Source organism: Budorcas taxicolor, chromosome 4, assembly GCF_023091745.1.
Source record: "Budorcas taxicolor isolate Tak-1 chromosome 4, Takin1.1, whole genome shotgun sequence".
NCBI lineage: Eukaryota > Metazoa > Chordata > Mammalia > Artiodactyla > Bovidae > Budorcas > Budorcas taxicolor.
Window position 1 is genome coordinate 110,734,701 of NC_068913.1, and position 22,612 is coordinate 110,757,312.

The window sequence follows — 22,612 nt, forward strand, 5'->3', positions numbered from 1 at the left end:
CACCTTTACCAAAAAGAAAAAGCAAGAACTTAACCAATTTTTGACTGGTGATGGTCATTGATTTTACATCAAGGAAATGATTGACTTAGGGATTGATATTTGAAAGGTAGACTTTTTTTTTCCCAGGATTTCTACTTCAGCTTCAAAAATAACACCTCCTTCAAAATTGCCTCAGGATTATTATTATCATCCCAGTTTAAACCTGTATTTTCTCCGGTGTCTAAAATGAAAGCCAACTTCATGCAGAGTAACTGACAGTCTTTTGGCGACTTTACATAAGGTAAGATGTATACAGCTTTTATGGTGAAATCAACCAATACATTTTTATTTTGCATTGTTTGGTGGAAATGAAATCGTGGGTAACAATTAGTCAAATCCATTTCTCTCCTGCCTTCAGCGATCAAGGTCATTTTAATTGTTGCTCTAGAAGGCTCACATATCCTCTCAAGTGGCTGGTAGCCTAAAGAATAAGATGTTTGCCCAAGTTGTTTTTCAGGGACTAGGAGTCAGAAGTGGTTAATTCTAGCTAAGCTGGGGAAGACCAGTTGGGAACACCCACCCTCCAGCTGGGTCCACCCACCCTCCAGCTGGGTATGTGAGGATCCCTCAGTGACCTTTTAATATCAGAGGGCCAAAGCATCCACCCCTGGGTGATGCCGAGAGCCTCTATTTTCAACATGCACAAGCCTGTAGCTTAGTTACCCTGAGCTAGACAATGATTATCACGTTTTTACCGATCACCTTTTCCATATCTCCTGTGTTCCCCACACTTCTGACAACCCAGCCTCTTAATTTGGTTTCATAAATGCCCTGAGGCTTTGGGATGGTAAGTCTGAGACTTGTTCTTCCGTCTTGTCGTGTCCTCTCTTGGCTGCCTTCTGAATAAAACCTCTCTTTTCTGCAAATCTAGGTGTCTCAGCATTTTGGCTTGCTGCATGTCAGACAAAACAAACCTGAACTGGAAAGAGCTTTAGAATTGTTAATGGTTAACATTTATCTTAGCCAGGCCTGTATCTGGCCTTGAATGTGAAAACTTGCTTTGTTTGACATCCTTTGCTCCCAAAGCAACATTCAGTTCCAGTTTGTTTTCATTCACATACCCTGTGCCACTGTTGAACTAAAATCTGCAGGGCATGGTTCCAAAAAGGATAGTTCATTAGTTCTGGACCATTTAGTCTTCTTTGAACAAAATTTTGTGGCTGTAACATGACTGCTCAGGGTTAGACAATTGACATGTGATCTTGAAAAAAAAAAAATGGAGCCTACATTCCCCCACCCCATTCACAGAGCCACAGTGGACCTGGGCCCCTTACCCACACACTAATGTTCTATGATAAACAGTAGACGTCTATTAGTGTTTTACAGTGATTAGTGGGGATAAGAGTCTTATTCTTCTGATAAGGTTATTGTGAGGATTATTTCAGATATTTTTTTGGTGCAGACCTGTAATCGATGGGGGAAACTATGTTAACTGCAAACTCACATTTTCCTTAAATGTTTTCATCTCACTTGCCAACTTCCATCTATCCTGTAGTTAGCAAGTGAGGAAGCCTAACTGTGGTCCAGTCATGTAATAGGCATTAGAGTAGATCACTTAGCATTGAACAGGTTCAGATTTCTCCCTTCTCCTTGCCCTGCCTATGTGTATGTGACCTAGTTGCAGGGAGAATCAGGGAAATTGACCTGTGATCTCATATAGACCCAGGTGAGTGGCTGGTCTGATTCCTGGATGCTTACAGGCTGCTGAGATACCATTAGCCTGGGCTCATCTCTGATTCATCTGCTGGCATTGGCAACAGAATTCTGTGCCTGCGGTGACTCTGGCTGATTTCCTAGTCACTGATGATGCTTCTCTGGGAAGCATCAGCTGTCTTCTCCTAATGCCTGTGCTCCACCCAAATTCTCAGTTGCATTGCACCCCACTGAAGGTCATGACTTCATTGGGTTTCAGACTAAATGGCTTTCAGCTGGAGCCAGTCTCCCATTTCCTTGGCTGCCCTCTCTGCAGGCTCCCCATTGTTGTTGTTCAGTCACTAAGTCGAGTCCAGTTCTTTGTGACTACATGGACTGCAGCACACCAGGCTTCCCTGGCCTTCACTGTCTCCCAGAGTTTTTCAAACTCATGTCCATTGAGCTGGTGATGCCATCCAACCATCTCATCCTCTGTCATCCCCTTCTCCTCCTGCCCTTAATCTTTCCCAGCTTCGGGGTCTTTTCCATTGAGTCGGCTCTGCACTAGGCAGCCAAAGTATTGGAGCTTCAGCTTCCGTATCAGTCCTTCTAATGAACAGTCAAAGTTGATTTCCTTTAGGATTGTCTGGTTTGATCTCCTTTCTGTCCAACAGACTCTTAAGAGTCTTCTCTAGCACCAGAGTTCAAAAGCATCTATTATTGGGTGGTCCAACTCTCACATCTGTACATGACTGCTGGAAAAACCATAGCTTTGATTATAAGGTCCTTTGTCAGCAAAGTGATGCTTCCCAGTCAGACTCAAACCCAAAGTCTAAGCATATCCTTCCCCCTCTGGCTCCATTTATTACTAATGACTTAAGAGAGATTCTCACTCTTCAACTTAGAACAGGGTCATGACTGTTCAGTGGTATCTGCTCTTGCTAACGAAATTCACTTGTTCTGTCTACTCTGGTAACTACTCCAGCATTTGAGCTAGAGAGAGGGAGAGGTTCTTCACTCTCAAGTACTCAAATAGGAAATAAAGAGAATGCACCCTCTACTTAAGGATTTGCTCTGTCCCATCTAATTCCCCATCTCTCTCTCCAGCACAGAGAACTACCAAAATGCTGGTGTTTCCCTACTCCATTTCTTTATCTAATGGTTGGATGGCATCACAGGCTCAATGGACATGAGTTTGAGCAAACTCCAGGAGATAATGAAGGACAGGGAAACCTGGCATGCTGTAGACCATGGGGTCACAAAGAGTCAACAGGAGTTAACAATTGAACAACAACAACCCTTCATCTTGGCAAGAAGGATTCAAATTAAGATTTCTTCTCTGGGGTATGATCTGATCAGATCAGCTCAGTATTTGATATGCTAAATTAAATCAAAGGAATTTAGAAGGTCATTTAAGGCCTGGCTTTCAAGACCTTGGTAATATAGCTGTTGGACATCATTCTTGACACCCAAAGCCAATGGCCTCTTTGTTCCAGGCACAATAGGTTCTTTCCTCCTTGGGACAATATGCTCCCTGAGTGTCCCTTGAAGGCGGAAGTCTAGGAGGGGAAATAGTTCAGGGAACAATAAAAATACATCCACCACCACCAGCTGTTCTTATATGTTTTCATGAAATAGATCATTCCAGCCTCACACAGTCTTATGAGGAAGATAATCATCTCACTGGATGTCTGGAAACACTGAGGTGTGGAGAGGGAAAGTAACTTCCCCCAGATCACACACTTGGTAAATTGCAGAGGAGCTTTTCAATTCAGATTTTGTGGTTCCCAAGGGCAGGTGTTCACGCATCTAGCAATGCCTTATTGAGAAGTTATATTTTAAAAATCTATTAAAAAGTTGAAAAGTTTGGGCATTTCAAAACACTAACAGATTTGATCTAGGACAGAGGAGGAGGAAGTGAGAATAGGAGATTTGAAAACAGAACCTTTGGGCATCTTGAGCAGCACCCGCCAACCTGGCCAGGTCTAATAATTTTTCTTCTTTTTGGCAAAGCTCAACCTGGTATCCAAGATGCTTCATTCTTCACCCTGACAATTCAGGAATTGCATTTAAATTCTGGTTTTTCATGGAATCTGTCTCTATATATATTCAGTGTTTAAAATAATGCTCTAGAAACGTCATTCATGAAAAGAAACGTTTAATATGGACAGAAGTTTTTACTAAAAATTAGTTCAAATTAATTAGTTGATTTTATAAATGGATTTGAGATAAATTCCCTTTTATTTAGAAAGTTCTTTTTATTTGAGGCATTGACACAAATTCTGGAGACTATACGTTTTCAATTGACTTTGGTATAAGATTTCTAATTTAATCCATCTGTACCCACAAAACAAAATCATCTCAAGCATTCTTCTTGAGAGTAGACCCAGAGTTTTGTGAAACCCAAGGAAAATTTCCATGTCATTTGTAAATATGTAAAAAAAAAAATCACAGAGCTGTGCGAGCAAGCCAGAACAGGCAACCTGCCTTGACACTTTAGGTCTTTTCTTATTCTTCAGCATTACGTGGTCAAAGTCATCAATCTGGTTGAAAGATCACCAAAAATATTCCAGAACTAGCCGGTGTATTTTCTCATAATACTGTCAGGTCCGTGTGTATGTAGGAGTAATTAAATTGTCTGATAGCAATGCAAAATAATATCTAGTTTTCTTTTTCATGGAATAATTGAATGTGGGTTTAGCCTTGAATGATGAGAATATTTACAGGGATGAGGAGAAAGTAGATAAAATGGTCATAAAGTTAGAATTTAGGAAATACAGACTTCCCCAACCTATTTCTACAAGGATATGGATCCTTAGAGAAACAAAGAAAATGCTCATCACAAAGAGTTCTTGTTTTCTCTCCAGCACACTGGGTTTTTCTAGGGGATACAACTGATTATTTGGTGATGTCTGTTAATAGCTCCCTCTCACTGAGATTAATCTGACACTCCTGTGATGGGCAGCTGTTTTGTGTTCAACATGTTCCTTCATTGATTTGATGTAAAAAAGAGTAAAGTCTTTTCAGTAGTGTAGCCCTTCACACCATTGGACAGAGATGTCCTTGGAAAACACTGAATTTCATCACGGAGTGGGAAATGAGTGATTAATTTTTAACATCCTTGCTTCAATAAATCTAAATTGCCATTCTCAGGCTAATTTCATTTCAGCAAAGTTGCTTATATGCATATAAAGGTATCATTTTTGGAAAGCTAAATTTTAATACATGTCCAACTCTGTTGGCAAACCACAAAATTAAAAAAGAAACTTTCTTTATAATTTTAAATTATGCTTTCATGGTAGCTATAAATCTCAGTGCACTTTTCTGGGCATAAGGCTTGGGTATTGATTACCATTTTTATCCTCTGCAGTGAAGTTAAATATCATGAAAGTATTAGTTTTGAACACTAAATAGAATTGTAAAACCTACTTTACTTAACCCAGTGACACTAGTATTTTCCTTTGTCTGCATAATGACACTTGAAATCAATCAACTGTCAGATGACTTACAGCTTTTTTATCAGAATATGTGACATTGTTGCATGGTGAGCAGCCCATGAATTAATGTAGCCAAATATTAATGCAGAAAATTAAATAATGTGACTAAAATGCCTATTCTGGTTTGTAGAGCACTTTCCATGATAAAGGGGTGAGTGCGGTGAGCTGCTTTAAGTCATGCAGTGACACTAGATTCAAATATTGTGGTTCCCAAGGCAGGCGCTTTAATTGACAGATGAATATTAGCACTGAGGTTGAACACTTCTTAATCTTTGCATCTTCTTCTGTAGCAAGAACCTAATTACTCCTGTCAACCAAAGCCTGAAGCAGCAACATTGGCCCATGAGATGTCCATATCCCTGTCCCACAGAGGTCAGAGGATTTTATTATTGAGGCCCTGCTGTAAATTCTTCTCCTGAACGTTCTATACTCTTGTCAGTTCTTATGCAGGTGTCCCCATCTTTTATAATGTTCATTGACTTTTTAGGTCTCAGTCTCCTCATCTGAGAAACTGGTATAACAGTAGCAGTGGGAGGAAGTTGTACAGTGGAGGCAGAAAAGATTAAACTCCAAGGATCCCATTGCAGGGGCCAAGCATAGTCATCTTCAGTCTTTAAAATTCAATCCCCAGGAAACCCAGATTTTCCATACACACTTCATAAAGATGCTACGAGGATTAAATGAGATCACATAACTCTTTCTCCAGTGTAGTAGATAGTATGTGCAGAAATATGAATAATGTAAAATTTAGACAGAATATACATTTTATCATTATGTATGAAGTGTAACATTCTATGCAGTTTATGAGGCAAAAAAATACCCCTTATTCAGTTACTATCACTGTACTAACCACACAGCAGTGTTTGCTTACATACCTGACTTTGTTATTTCCAGAAGAGGAAAATCTGTGTTAATCTTATTTGCTTTTCAGCCCTAGCCACTAGCATTGGGGCCTGGCACACTGAAGATACACAATAAATATTTATGGTGTCAGGCATACTGAATCTGATTTAGCTCTTCAGAATAATATTCAAATTGTGAAATAGACGCATGAGGAATCAGCATTATGACATTAGAGACACCGTGGTCCCTTAGTTGTGCAATAAATCATCAAATGTCTTGCTCTCTTTTTGAAAGTCTCCTTCAGTCTATAATCATTTATCAAAAATATATTAATTTCTTTGGGTTTTTATGAAGTTTATTCCTTCAAGAAACAAGCTAGAGAGCACTGCCGGAAAACAATGTTAATATAAATAATATAATGAATTATCATAGAAATGAGTATTCTCTTGTGATCGACTTAACTGCCTTGTCAAATGCATTTTACTGATGCTTGTGGGTTTCACCCTGGGTGGTGGTATCTGCTCCCCTGCTGCATTCCCCATTTGCCTCGCCTTTCATACAGACACAAGAACATTCAGTTTAAGGTCACAGAAAATCTGCTCAGTTTGATAACGTCAACCCATCACTTTTCAGTTAAGCAAACATCGAATCAAATGATGCATGTCACAGAGGCAGAACTGCTACAGCCATGGAAAGGAAATATCTAGCCACAAATGCACAGAATCTTCTGGTTTGTAAACTTGAACTACTTTCTTACATTTCATCTGTACGAAGGAGAAATTGAGGTAAAACTAAGACCTAGTCCTCAAATAATCCAGTTGTCACCTTAGTTGGAAACAATTTGACAAAATATTTTTTATATTCAAAAATATCCCCTCAAAAATTGCCCTCTCCTTGAAGTTACCATTCTAATAATAATAAAAAAAGGAACCATGCTATTAAAAGTAAACAACTCTTATGAGAAGGGCATATTGAGCTGTATAAACATCAGAGTCTCTTATGATTTCTTGAAAAATAAAATTAACCCACCCATGTTCTCAGGGTTAGTTCAAGGTAATTTCAGACCATCATAAGCTGAAAATCATTATACAATTGGACCTCACCACTGGATAAGTGATTCTGACAAAATTGCAGCTTTATGGAATTGATTGGGATGAATGTCATTCCAAGAAAGAGGATTCTCCTTGTGAAAATGGAAAATACTTCTGTACATTTTGAGTAAAATTTGTAAAATGTATTGAAGTTCCAGTATGGAATGAGTTACCTTATTCAGTACTTTTATACTAGCCTTGCTAAATATCTAAGGAAAATGTGTTCTGTTTTAGAAGACACTTCATAAATATTTGCTGAAGTGAATTGAATTTAGACCAGGAAGGCCAGAAGAGTTTGTGAGAGGATGGATCTCAAATTCTTGCCTTGCTTTCTGTCTTCAGCCAGTATTTGTTTGTGAAAGTCACTCAGTTGTGTCTGACTTTTTGCGACCCCATGGGTTATACAGTTCATGGAATTCTCCAGGCCAGAATACTGGAGTGGGTAGCCGTTCCCTTCTCTAGGGGATCTTCCCAACCCAGGAATCTAACCCAGGTCTCCCACATTGTAGGCAGATTCTTTACCAGCTGGGTCAAGGGAAGCCCAACCAGTATAATACTTACTTTTATTAAGGATCTTTCACTTTCTCATATGAGTTAGTGACTCTCTTAATTACTAAGTCCCAAGAAGAAAATCCTTAAGGAGATTCAGGCAGGGATGTGGGGATGTGAGACTAGGAAGAGGCTGGAGGCCAGTTGATGGAGCTGTTACCAAGGCAACAGTTACTAAGGGCAACTGGCAGTTAATCCCAAGGGACACACTGGGTACCGGTGTGAGACTGATGCCTCAGTGCTCCCCACTGGAGGGCAGTGTTACTGGGACATCTATATACATCAACTCACATTAGTCCTGGAATGTTTTTGGTGAGAACTAAGACGATTAATTCCCTGGCTCTTCCAGGCTACCACGAGAGTAGGAAAGCAATCTTCAGTGACAAGAGAAAGCCTGCAGAAAAAGAAAAAAGAAAAAAAGCCCAGGTGTTGGCTGTTTTTCAGAATTCCGGTAGTAGCGGATGGTGGTCAACTCTGGATGGTGGGGGGTCCAAAGCCCCCATTGACATCTGCCCCAATGACATCCGTTGCTGGCCATTCTTCCAGAACATTTAAAAATATGTAAAATATGATAAAACTTTCGAAATGATAACTAGAGAGTTATTATTATTTTGCTGTTTTTATGTTATGGCAGAACCATTTTTGATACTGCAGCTAAACAGTTACTCCAAAAACCTGCCTCGGAGCACCCTGCTGCTTCTCCTTTGAAATTCCTGAAGCCTAAGTTTCAGAAGCAGCTTCAGAACAGCGTGGCTTATTAATTCCTCCTACAGGCCAGTCTCTGGGTGACCTCAAAGCCAAGAAAGACTCTGACCCAAGCAATCTAGTCCCTTTTGGCCCCACTGCCCAGACCCCAGGCTGACTGACTCATTGAAAATCTGCTTTCCTTTTGCTCAAAGCAGACAAACCAAGGAATTGTCTCCCACCCTGGAATAAACACCTCAAATCGTAAGGTACCTCATGACTCGCCATTCCATACAATAGCTGTTCTATTAAATCGTATTATGTAAAAGTGGGATTTGTATTAGAGTTGTTTTATAGGAGGTTGGTTTATGTCATCAACTGTTTCCATTGAAAATCTGAGCTGTGATGAGTCAGCCATAAAACTGGCAGAATAAAACTTGGGGAATGGCTGTTGTGACGTTCTTCTAAGGCTCGTAAAACTGGGTTATGCATTTTGACTGTTTTGATATTGCTCAGACATTTTATCAAAAGAACCAGAATTGTCATCAGTACTACATTTTAATTTGATTTTTATGGACTTTCATTTTGAACTTCCCTTCCTTGCTCTTGATCTTTTATTTAAAAGTATGAGAAAGCTGGACCTATTACTCCCCTTGACGTTGACTCACAGAAGAATCTAGATAAATCTTCTGTTTTATGGAGGAAGGAGTTTAAAGGTCAGTGAGAGAGCAAGAACCTTGAAAGTTTTGCAATTAAATCAAAGTAAAAGCTTACATTTGCTGAATATATGTCTTGTTTCAAGCATCACATTGACCCCATTGTTTACATCCATCACCTCATTTATTCTTCATGACAATCTTGCCAAATACTTGCTACTACTACTATCCTTATTTTTTAGAGAAAAGTGAGACTTAGGGAAGTTGGATAATTCCATAAGGTTAGAGTCAGTGGTCAAACCAAAGTTTCTCTATAATAAATTAAGCACTTTACTCTGCTGTTTAAGAAATAGCATGTGTCCATGTGAAAAAATATATATCTATACAAGCATACAAATACCTATACAAAATTAATCTATGGTGGAGAATATCACAGTGGTGGTTACCTTTGGGTGGGGGATATGTATGGACTGGGAATGACATATGGGAAGGGACATGTGGGAACTTCCTGGGAGCGGTTGAATGTTATATCTTAATAGGCGTGTGAGCAGCTAGATTATCAGGGTATATGCATTTGTCAGAATAAGTTCAGTGGTAGCACCAAAGATCAATGCATTGAACTGAAGGCAAATGATGCCAGCCACCTTCTCCAAGTATATTCCTCCCCTGCCTCCCTTTCCAGCCATGTCTTCAGAATAGACACAGGCTGCCTACCCCGTCTTTGTACTTCTCAGCCCATGGGACAGGCCAGGGATTGTACATACCACCCAGTCCTGCTAGGAAGAATATTTCTCAAGGATTCCCAAAATCAGGCTAGGAGGTTTCAAAAAATTGTGTTTTTCCTGTGTTGACAATGTTGTAATTGTCATGACTTCTGCCTGCTGACAGTCAGGTCCTCTATTCTGTGGAGAGGGTGGTCTGGCACCTGAAATATGCCTCATGCAACTGATGAACTGAGCAAGTTAAGTTCTGCTTCCTTTTAATTCATTTAAATTGAAATAGCTGTGTGTGGCTCCTGGCTAATACATTAGATGGCACAGGTGTAGGAGGCTAAGGAATGAGTGATGGGCAGAGAGATCCCTAATGGAACTGGAGTGCATTATAAGGCTGCCTCTGCCCTGCCCAGCCCTTGTGCTTTGGATATAGGAGCTCATGAACTACAGACACTTCCATCAACTGCTAAGGATTCTCCTCTAGTTGCAACCTTTGAAATCACTGTAAATAAAGTAAACCACACTTTATCCCACTCTTTGTGAGAAGAAGCATTCAGTGCAAATGTGTGGGTTGGGGTAAGACTTCCCTGTAATTAAGTTTTCATTTCTGTAAAAACCAAATAATTACTAAATAGATACAAATTGCTAATTGCTCTAAACCTTTCCATCTTTATAAGAATGGGAAATGGAATAAACGGAGATAGTATTGGTACTTCCAAAGTGGTAAGGGAGAAGGCTTTACAACCTTTCTTAGAATTGGCCGCAACTTTCAAAAGTCAGGGAAATGCTGTGTGTCTGGAGTCATAACTTTGCATAATTAATGATGTGACTTTTTTTTTGCACTCTTGAATTACTTAAAGGAGCTTTTAAAAGCATGTTTTAGAGTATCATGACCAATACTCTCACAGTTAATGACTAAGCACTTTCTAATAATGTACCTTTGAATTCTGGCTGATACTGTCAGTCTTGGGAACTGATTTATAGTTGTTATAAAAGAAGATATAATGAAGAGGCCTGTGCTCTCTAAAGATTATGGATCATAGAATTTTAGAGATGGAAGCAACCTTAGAGAATGTTCTAGTCCAGCCTCCTAATTTTACAGATGAAGAAACAAAAGCCCAAGAGAGACAAACCGATTTGCTCAAGGTCACAACACCTAATTAGTGGCCAGTCTGAGACTCTATCCCAGGTCTCTTAATGCCCAAAGCAGGCTGTCAGGGAGCCAAGGTCAATAAATCTTACTATTCTGACTTTGGCCTCTTCGAATGATATCTTAATTGCGACTTTTTCTTTATGATTCTGTAAGACTGACAACTTTGTCAAGACAAAATAGCATATGATCAGATTTTTTTATGTGGTCTTGAGATAAAACAACAGGCATATGTTTATCCTTAAAGAAAATCTTAAGAGATTAAAGATGAAACCTCAAGACATACTAGCTTCTAAAGTGATATTAAGTAAATAGGGCTAACATCAATTTATACAGAATATCTTGTAATTATTTGCCTTTACCCCTATGTTGTGTGTGTGCGCGCGCGTGTGTGTGTGCGTGTGTGTGTGTGCTGTGCTCAGTTTCTTCAGTCGTGCAATTCTTGGTGACCTCTTGGACTGTAGCTTGCCAGCCTCCTCTGTCCATGAAATTCTCCAGGTAAGAATACTGGAGTGGGTTGCCATGCTCTCCTCCAGGGGATCTTCCTGACCCAGGGGTTGAACTCGTGGCTCCTGCATCTCCTGTATTGCAGGAGGATTATTTACTGCTGAGCCACTGGGGAAGCCCCTTTTATCCCTACATCATCATTTAAAGTATAACCATCACAGGAAAGACTTGAGCTTGGAAATGAGTAGAGAAGTTTCTGGTCTCAGCCATAGCACTTCCCTAACTGGTCAAGGCTTAGTTCACTCTTTAAAAAAAGGGGATTTTAAAAGGTATGGAATAATATTAAACAAAGCATCTAATATAGTGATTAACAGACAGTCAATAAATATATAGGAAACTGTTACATTTTTATACACTATTTAAGAAGTTTTCATCCTTGAATCAATATTTTTATTAACCTGTGTTTTTGAAGCGTATATATACAATAAGTATATATTATCTTAAAGAGACAAATGACTACTGAATTCTTGGTAGATTTCAGGAACTGGTTTAGGTTGGGAGTATATTCATAAACAGAAGAGAAAAAATTTGCTATACTGATGGAACTTGTGTACTAGTTGAGGGTCATTGGAGTGAGGGAGCCATTTAAAAATAAATACAAATATATTACATGTGTCTATATAAAAATACACAGCAGATAATTAGTATTAAATACGCATTTGGACACATTGCTTATCTAATTTGTAAAGTTGCTTTTTCCAAATGAATTAAGAATATAAGAAACACTGACTAAAATATACCACTCTTTACCTTGATTTTGATTTACCTTTGGAAAAACCAATTTGAAAACACTGATTTAAATTATTGAATACATATTCAGTTCAGTTCAGTCGCTCAGTCGTGTCCGACTCTTTGCGACCCCATGGATTGCAGCACTCCAGGCCTCCCTGTCCATCACCAACTCCCGGAGTTCACACAAACACATGTCCGTCAAGACAGTGATGGCATCCAGCCATCTCATCCTCTGTCATCCCCTTCTGCTCCTACCCCGAGTCCCTCCCAGCATCAGGGTCTTTTCCAATGAGTCAACTCTTCACATGAGGTGGCCAGAGTACTGGAGTTTCAGCTTTAGCATCAATCCTTCCAATGAACACCCAGGACTGATCTCCTTTAAAATGTACTGGTTGGATCTCCTTGCAGTCCAAGGGAGTCTCAAGAGTCTTCTCCAATAGCACAGTTCAAAAGCATCAATTCTTTGGTGCTTAGCGTTCTTCACAGTCCAACTCTCACATCCATACATGACTACTGGAAGAACCATAGCCTTGACTAGGTGGACCTTTGTTGGCAAAGTAATGTCTCTGCTTTTGAATATGCTATCTAGGTTGGTTGGTCATAACTTTCCTTTCAAAGAATAAGCGTCTTTTAATTTCATGGCTGCAATCACCATCTGCAGTGATTTTGGAGCCCCCCAAAATAAAGTCTGACACTGTTTGCACTGTTTCCCCATCTATTTCCCATGAAGTGATGGGACCAAATGCCATGATCTTAGTTTTCTGAATATTGAACTTTAGGCAACTTTTTCACTCTCCTCTTTCAAGAGGCTTTTTAGTTCCTCTTCACTATTACTATGTATTTATTAATCTGTAATAATTAATAACTGTATATTTATTGCTATTTAAATGCAAATTAGACAATGCAAAGATTTCTAATATATATTTTGTTTTGTTTTGAAAAAATAGATTTAGAGCATTATATTATGTAATTAATAACTACATATTTATTCTTATGAAAACAAAATAGACAATTCAAAATTTCAAATATATTTTTTGTTTTATTTGAGTATAATCCATATGCCATTGTGTAAGATGAAGTCCTGTTCATAATTAGCACATTTATCTTGATTAATTAAAAATTTATTAACATAAATTTTAATTTATGTTAAATTTAAGAGAATTTAATCAATATAAAATATACATTTTCTCAAGTTTTCCAATTTATGTGCATAAATATATTTCTGATGCCTAAGCTTTTCATTATTTTTTTAAATTTCATTGATTATTTTAAGTATTACTTTGACAATTTTTAAAAAGCTCAGTGATAAGTGTCTAAGGAAATTTCTTCTGAGACTTGAGATTATTGGAAGCTATTGGCTGTGTCTTACCACACCCATACTGGAAGCAATTTTGAACTGAACAGAACATGAGATACAATTTTATTCCATTGTATGTTCTCACTACCTTCCTCCTGGTCCTTCAGTATTCTTTTTTTTAGGATTGTAAAGAGAACAGCTGATTTTGTTCTGCAGCCTCTGCCCACATTTTAATTTAGCCTTGCTATTAGATCACAGTTTTGGATATCACTGCTGTTGTTGTTTAGTTGCTAAGCCGTGTCTGACTCTTCGGTGACCACGTGGACAGTAGCCCACCAGACTCCTCTGTCTATGGAATTTCCCGGGTAAAAATACTGGAATGGGTTGCCATTTTCTTTTCCCGGGGATCTTCCTGACTGAAGGATCGATCCTGAGTCTCATGCTTGACAGGTGGATTCTTTACCACTGAGCCGACAGGGAAGCTTGCATATTGGTAGAAAGTATTTTTAAAGAGTCTTTGTTGGATGGCATATTGATGCTTGCCTTGGATTGGACCATACATGTAATAAGCTTGGCTCTTAAGCACTGATTAATCGGTACGATAATAAACCTCCCTGAGCAGATCCACTCCGTTTCCCCAGAGGACCTCCAGGCCTTATCCCTGTGATCATGAACAGCTAGAGCCTCACGTGGCCTCCCTTTCTATCCTCCCTAGTAGGGCTCACTCATGGGCCCATAACTGGAACAGTTCACACCAAGTCCAGAAGGATGTAACTATCCCCAGTTTTAAGCTCTTGCCTTATGCCCCAGTGTAGTGGATGTTAGAAATACTGATAACCTTTCAGACGTGGAATCTTAAGCTTTAGACCTGAGGATTAACTTCCCATATTTCCTCTTTCAATGTTTATCACCAATCAGATGAAGGATCCTGTTTCTCCCAGATAAACCCCAACTATGCTCTCAAAATCGGCAGCTCATTCAAAATTCTCCGTACCTAGCAGTTTACTGAAATAAACTAGACAGAAATTAATGTTGTAAGAGCATATTTGGGGTTTCCCAGGTGGTGCTAGTGGTAAAGAAGCTGCTTGCCAATGCAGGAGACATAAGAGATGCATGTTCGATCCCTGGGTCAGGAGGATCCCCTGGAGGAGGATATGGCAATCCCCTCCAGTATTCTTGCCTGGAAAATCTCATAGACAGAGGATCCCGGTGGGTTAAGGTCCATAGGATTGCAAGGAGTTGGACACGACTGAAGTGACTTAGCACAGCACAGCACAAGAGCATATTTAACATAAAATTCATTTTAGAATATCAGATTCCACTGGAATTCTGCAAACTTCATGTCTCTTCAGGACTGTATTCCCTGGAACAGGAAATGGTAAACCCCTCCAGTATTCTTGCCTGGAGAATCCCGTGGACGGAGTAGCCTAGCCCATAGGGTGGCAAAGAGTCAGACAGCTGAAGTGGCTGAGCAGACAGCACTGTACTATTTCTTGACATATCAAAGAAGACCTGCGTTTTGCCAGTTGGCCACATATTTTCCTGAAGTCAAAGAACTGAAAATTAAGTTCTCATTGCATTTAAGAAAAGGATGGGGATCCTGTGTAATTTATATTTTCTCAGTGGCAAGCATGTTACCAGGCATATTTGGGGCTTCTAAGGGTTTACAGAAGGGAGGAAGGAAGGAACGAGGACAGAAGGAAGGAAGAAAGGAAGAAATGTATTAAAATATGTTAAGGATAGAGGTAGAAGCTGGATTTAAGATTTCTGGATTTTGATTTCTATTTGGAATACCCATCTTGTTTTTAATGCCCAAATTATCTGGAAGGAGTCAACCCCAAGTCATTCATTCTCTCAAGAAATAATTGAGCCGCCACTATGTGCAGGCACTTCTGAGTTATAATACAAGGTCAAACACAACACCGCCCTCCAGATATCTACAGCCAAAGAGAGGATATAGTGCTGTTCAAATTTCTCTAAACTGCTTTAAGAATTATAGTCAAGTACCATAGTTACATGAGAGAAGGTGATGGAAAACAGGGAAAGCTACCTTGGAGACAAACTGCTTGAGCTGAGTGTTCAATGTTTAAGAGAAATTGGATGAACAGATCAGCTAGAAGGATGACTTTCCAGGTGGAGGGAATGGTAAGCAAAAGTGAGCAGCTGAGACAAGATTGGAAACCAGGCAGTCTGGGGAGATGTTTCTAGTCCATGCCAAGATGTTTGGTTAACAGTGTGATGACCATCCACAGATTTTGACTCGGTTTTTCGGAGGTCTATTTAGAAGGAGAAAAGCCAGAGGGCTGGGGTCCCAGCCTTCTTCCTGAGACGAGATGCTCAAGATGCCAACCGGTGATCATGGAAGAGACAGTTTAAAGGGGAGAATGTTAGAACTCGATTACTAACTTCAGTGGGAGAGATCACCATATTCCTGTTTCTAGCATGAGTGGGTGATTGAGTAGGAGGAGGTTTTCAGAAAACGATACACCCAGTTTGGGGTGTGATGTTTGACGTTCTTGCAAAAAGGACTGAGATATGTAAGGATGTAACTTTGGCAGTCTTAACTAGAGACCGACACAGAGATTAAGAATATATCTTCTTAAGAGCCATAAGTGGAAATGTGAGACAGATAGAATTGTGAGTAATTCAAAATTTTCACTTCTGGTTAAGTTACTGGGCTTCCCTAGAGGCTCAGGACATAAAGAAATCTACCTGAAGTACAGGAGACCCGGGTTTGGTCCCCGAGTAAGAAAGATCCACTGGGGAAGGAAACAGCTACCCACTCTGGTATTCTTGCCTGGAGGTTTCTGTGGACAGAAGAGCCTGGCCAGCTACAGACTATGGTGTTATAATGTGTCTGTGAAAGGTCTGTAAGGGGGAAAATAAACTCTACAGTAAAGTATTCTTATAAATAAAAATTAAACACCTAATGCTCATCCTAAAGACGTTACCACCAAATGGAGGGAAAGAGTTGTAAAGTATATTAAGTACATATAAGCCTTGCATTCCAAGACAGATTTACATAATTTAGCATAACTTGTTCATAATGATGATGATAAAACCACTAAACATCTGCTAAGCGTTTAAAAAGCATTTTCCTTCTATTAGCATCAGGAGCTGGAAAATAACATATTTTGACTAAAATCGTCCTCATAAAAAAATCTAATTTGGGTCCAGCAGAATTTTATTCTTGATTTTACTTGGGGTCCTTGCTCTTTGTTTCTCAAAAGGTATGTAAAATTAGAATCTTTCACCTAATTGGAAATGCATCTTCCTGTAAGTACACTTATTATTTCGACCCTGGCAAGGTCAGACCTTCAGAGAGTTTCATCCATCTTTATCTGTGGTACAGCATCAAATTAGGAGAGACCACGTTCTGGTCAGAAAATGAAGAGTTTTATGTCAAGAGGAGAACGAAAGCATGAAAGTGTTGCTTATTGTTCTTCTGAGATAATATCATAATCCACCATTTTAATATAATAAAAGTATCATATATTATTCCAAGCCCTGATTTTTTTTGTTGTTGTAATAAGTAACTTTTTTTTTTTTAAATCAAGGAATAGAATTGTCTCCTCTCTTTAGCTTGGAATGAGATAATCCATGTATCTTTTATTTTGGTCTTTATAGAGTTTGTTCCTCAATAGGGGAAAAAAAAAAAAAGTTTACCGAGTTTGACTTCGTATTAGCAAGGCTTATGTAAAATTGCATAAATGTGCCCTTGCAGGTTTAAGAACACTTTATGTTAATGATTGATCACTCAATTAAATTCTGCATGGAAAGGAGAAGCTAAGGGAGTCCATTAGTTTTTTTTTTTTTTTTTTTTAACAAAAATTGAAGTATAAAAATATTAGGGAATTGTGTGCAGGGAAAAATTAAAAGAAATCATTTTTTAAAAGGTACTTTGAAAGATGAAAAACATTTTAGCTATCTATAACACTACTTAAAAAGTCTAGAATGCTTTTCAACAGTCAACAATAGTGAAATTAACCGAAACAGATAAAAATAAAACTCAGAACACCCATGAGTAATTTTTTTCAAGACAGTTTTGACCAAGAAACTGCATCCAATAATGGCAAATAAAAATAATCTAGGTGTCATTTAGAAGGTATATAGAGAAAAATACTCAAAACCATATAGTATTTCAGGAAAAAATTAAAAACAATTTTATTTACTGTATAAATGATTTTTAAATTACTTTACTGTGTATGAACTCTTTGAGGTGGCAAATATCCTATCAAATGACCATGAGTGCAAGTGGCAATCAGCTAGGGTCCAGTTTATAAACCAGGTTTCCAGTAGAAGTCCCAAAAGAGGCACACATGAGACTCAGCATTCATCTTGGAAAACTGAGGAAAATGAATAGCTAAGTCAGCATAACAAACTATGGCAAAAACTCCTGTGTGCCCATGTGCCAGGGTGATGCTGGGAATTGGCAGACACACCCTGGGCTCAGGCTTTGATGCTGGTGACAGTCTGATCGATTGTATGTCACTTAACTCTCGCTGTGCTAGCCTGTCCCTTTTTCTTAACATCACATTTTGAGAACTACAGCAGCACACTGGCCCAGCTGCCTAAAATCAGCAGTAGCCTTCTAATCTAATCTGTTCTGCAGCTGTTGACTGGTATTTTTTATATTTTTATCAGGTTAAAATTATTTATTTATTTATTCAATGCAGAGATTTTTTTGGAGGAAGGCTCACAAGGTCTTATTACTATACGTCTAAGTTTCCTCTCAATGAATTTCCTTTTGGGGGGAACCTCACATTCCTTCTCATTTGATTTTCCGTTGTTGTTGATGTTGTTCGTTTTTTGGGGCCCCAGTGTGGGGGATGGGCTCTTAGTTTCCTAAGCAAGGATTGAACCCATATCCTCAGCATTGGAAGTGTAGAGTTTTAACCACTGGACTATCAGGGAAGTCCCTAGACTGGTATTTTTTAAACACAATTTCAGATAATCCCTTGCTGGTGAAAATCCTGCTAATGTATGCATTGCTAATTTAATTCCTTCTTTTTGTTTGACTTCTTTGACTCCTTAACTCTTTATAATCGAATCCCATCCTTTTTTAGGAAATAGGAAGTTCTATTTGTTCCCAAATCTCTCCATCATCTCAGAGATTTGCTCTAATCCCTTTTTCTTGAAACATCGCCTCCTGAACCAGAAAATGTCTAGCTGGTCCCACTCTTCTATTTTGTGGTAATTCAACCTCACAGCACCCAGATTCTGACTCATTCTATTGGGGTTACTAACACTGTATAGACAGCATATTCAAAAGCAGAGACGTTACTTTGGCAACAAAGGTCCGTCTAGTCAGGGCTATGGTTTTCCAGTGGTCATGTATGGATGTGAGAGTTGGACTGTGAAGAAAGCTGAGTGCCTGAAGAATTGATGCTTTTGAACTGTGGTGTTGGAGAAGACTCTTGAGAGTCCCTTGGACTGCAAGGAGATCCAACCAGTCCATTCTAAAAGAGATCAGTCCTGGGTGTTCATTGGAAGGATTGATGCTAAAGCTGAAACTCCAGTACTCTGGCCACCTCATGCGAAGAGTTGACTCATTGGAAAAGATTCTGATGTTGGGAGGGATTGGGGGCAGGAGGAGAAGGGGATGACAGAGGACGAGATGGATGGATGGCATCACCGACTTGATGGACATGAGTTTGAGTAAACTCCAGGAGTTCATGAGGGACAGGGAGGCCTGGCGTGCTGCAATTCATGGGGTCACAAAGAGTCAGACACAGCTGAGGGACTGAACTGAACTGAACATTGTATAAGATAGTATATATAACATTGTATAACATTGTAACAAGGCTTCAGTTGTAGCTCAGTCCCTAAAGAATCTGTCTGCAATGCAGGAGACCAAGGTTCCATTCCTGGGTTGGGAAGATCCCCTGGAGAAGGAAATGGCAACCCATTCAGTATTCTTGCCTGGAGAATCCCATGGACAGAGGAGGCCTGGCAGGCTACAGTCCATGGGGTTGCAAGAGTTGGACATGACTTAGTGACTAAACCACCAACATTGTATAATAACTTCGTTCTACTTCTGTGGCTGAGGAGTGAAGCACATTAAATCAAGTAGGGAGAGTACCTGTTGCAAAATCATGTTGTGTTGGGGGTAATTCATTAGCATAGAAGTCAGAGAATAGGGCATGGCAGTTCAACAGGGTGACCTCATTATGTTAATTTATAAAATAAAGTATTATAAATTTAAAGACTCTTCATCCTGGAATCTGTGTGGATGGTAATTTGAGAGATCGAAGTAAACACGATTGAGTTGTTATTGTTGAGTTGCTAAGTCATGTCATGGACCCCATGGATGGTAGCCCTCCAGGCTTCTCTGTATATGGGATTTCCCAGACAGCAGTACTGGAGTGAGTTACCATTTCCTTCTCCAGGGTATCTTTCCAACCCAGGGATTGAAACTACATGTCCTGCATAAGCAGGTGGATTCTTCACCACTGAATCACCATGGAAGCCCAAACGTGACTGAGACGAGCATTTATTAGGACATGAACAGTAGTCATCTAATGAAAAGTGACAGGGGACAGTTTTGTCTGAGCTCCAGTACAATGGCCATGGGGTTGTGAGTAACTCTTACATTTTCCTTTTATTTTGTAGTTTCCAAGTCTTCAACAATAGGCACATATTCATTTTATTATTTAAAGAAATGTAACTCTGAAACAAACATAAAACCCATTATGCCCTTTGATCTCAAAATTCTTTTTGTTCAGTCACTGGCCCATGTTCAGTTGTTCAAACATGTCTGACTCTTTGCAACCCCGTGGACTGCAGCACACCGACCAGGCCTCCTTACCCCTCACCATCTCCTGCTAAGTCGCTTCAGTTGTGTCCAACTCTGTGTGACCCCATAGACGGCAGCCCACCAGGCTCCCCCGTCCCTGGGATTCTCCAGGCAAGAACACTGGAGTGGGTTGCCATTTCCTTCTCCAATGCAGGAAAGTGAAAAGTGAAAGTGAAGTCGCTCAGTCGTGTCCGACTCTTCGAGACCCCATGGACTGCAGCCTACCAGGCTCCTCCGTCCATGGGATTTTCCAAGCAACAGTACTGGAGTGGGGTGCCATCGCCTTCTCCTCACCATCTCCTGAGGCTTGCTCAAACTCATGTCCATTGAGTCAGTGATGCTATTCAACCATCTCGTCCTCTGTCATCCCCTTCTCCTGCCTTCAGTCTTTCCCAGCATCAGGGTCTTTTCCAGTGAGTCGGCTCTTCTCATCAGGTGGCCAAAGTCGGCATCTTCAGAGTCGGTGTCAGTTCCTCCAGTGAATATTTAGGATTGATTTCCTTTAGGATTGACTGGTTTGATCTCCTTGCAGTTTAGGAACTCTCAAGAATCTTCTCCAACACTCTTACTCGTTATTTATACTAAGTGATGAAAAATGAATTCAATGAATCTATGTATAAAGTATGAGCCCAGTTCTATAAAATATGCTTACACAGGTAGCAGGCAGATAGATGCAGAAGAAGGGCAGAGGAGAAGGGAGGATAAAAATGGACTGGAGGTTGTACAAAAACATTATGTTGGTTGACTCCAGGCATTGACATCCTAAGTGATTTGTATTGTCTTTCCTAAACTTCTGTAATCTAGAAAAGTCAATTCACATGTGTTTCTTTGTAATTAATGAGAAAATTGAGTTTACTTGGAGATCTTGTCAATAAAAATAGCCAGAAGAGGGCAGAAAACTGATGCTAGAAATATCAAAGGGGCTCATTATTTTTTTTAATTGATGAGCAAACAGGAATTAATTGAGAAGGATGAATCTTCTAGGATAATTCTTATGTTTTTGGCTAAATGGCTGGCACAACTGTTGATGAGATTGGCAATGGTAGGGAAGGATAAGCATAGTGATAGTGAGAATCCTTGAAAAGGAGCTTGGCCAGGGAGCCGTCAGTCTCAGGAAAAGAGTATTTTATCAGTGACATAGTTGAGCATTGCATGCACATGGATACCATTAAAAGGAAATGGTTTCTGTTTGGTCTTATATGTTTGCTTTTTTTTAACATTTCTTACCAGTCATACTCCACCATTGTGTTCTCTATACCAGGAGGGGCTTGTTCCCACCACTGTCCTCCACCTTGCAGGATGGTCAAGGGAAGAAGAGAAATTCTGTGGGACCCATTTTGAGAGCTACAGCATCCAAAATGCTTATAGAGTTCTAGCAGGAGAGATCCAGGTGATAACTGAGAATATTTGTCTGGTGACAAATGATGATGAGATGATGTGGAATGATGGCATCACCGACTCAATAGACATGAGTTTGGGTAGGCTTCAGGAGTTGGTGATGGACAGGGAAGCCCGGCATGCTGCAGTCCATGGGGTCACAGAGAGTCGGACACAACTGAGCGACTGAACTGAACAGATGAGAAACAGAAAGAATTTGAACTTTTTTTTTTTTTAATGCTGCTTGGTAGGGAGGATTGTGTAAATGAACATTCTGGCCCCATCACTTTATAGGTATGTGACCTGAGCACATTTCTTAATCTCATTGGGCCTCAGTGTGTTCTTCCTTACAGATGACGATGGTAGAGAACCCCATTAAATTATAATAAATGTGAAATGAATTAGCATATTCCAGGTGTTTAGATGACAGCTGGGCAGATTGTAAATATATATTCATGTCAGATATTTTATTTATATTATGTTTTTATTTCTAGAAAGCAGGTTCTTCATGTATTAGGTTAGCACCACTTTCCTAAAAATAAAAATTTATCCTGTCTGTGTCCTATAGCATTCTTTTCCTAATAGAAATATTACCAACATTAATTCCTCTCTTAGATAAATGTGATTTGCATTTCATCTCTTTATGCAACTTCCTTGTTGTTTTATCATTTTCTTGCCATTTTCCTATTGCTTTATTTTATAAATAATGAATACAGAATTTAATGAGTCGAGTAAATATAGACCATATATTTTTTTGCCCATGAAGCACAAGGAAAATTTTTACTCACAATATTTTATTTCTGTCACTGTACTTGAGATTAATAGCCCAATTTTTCATCCACAAAGTTTATTAGAGGTCATAAAAATGATTGGAATCTCTTTTCTGATTGGCTGAGAAAAGGAATTTAATCTTATATAATTATCTTTCAAGTAAGACATGCATCGGTACAATAAAACTCTCTATCTATTAGATCACTGAACCATTTCACATGATTTTAAAAAGATTAATATTCATATAAAATTTATCTATCTCTCAGCCTATCTGTCCA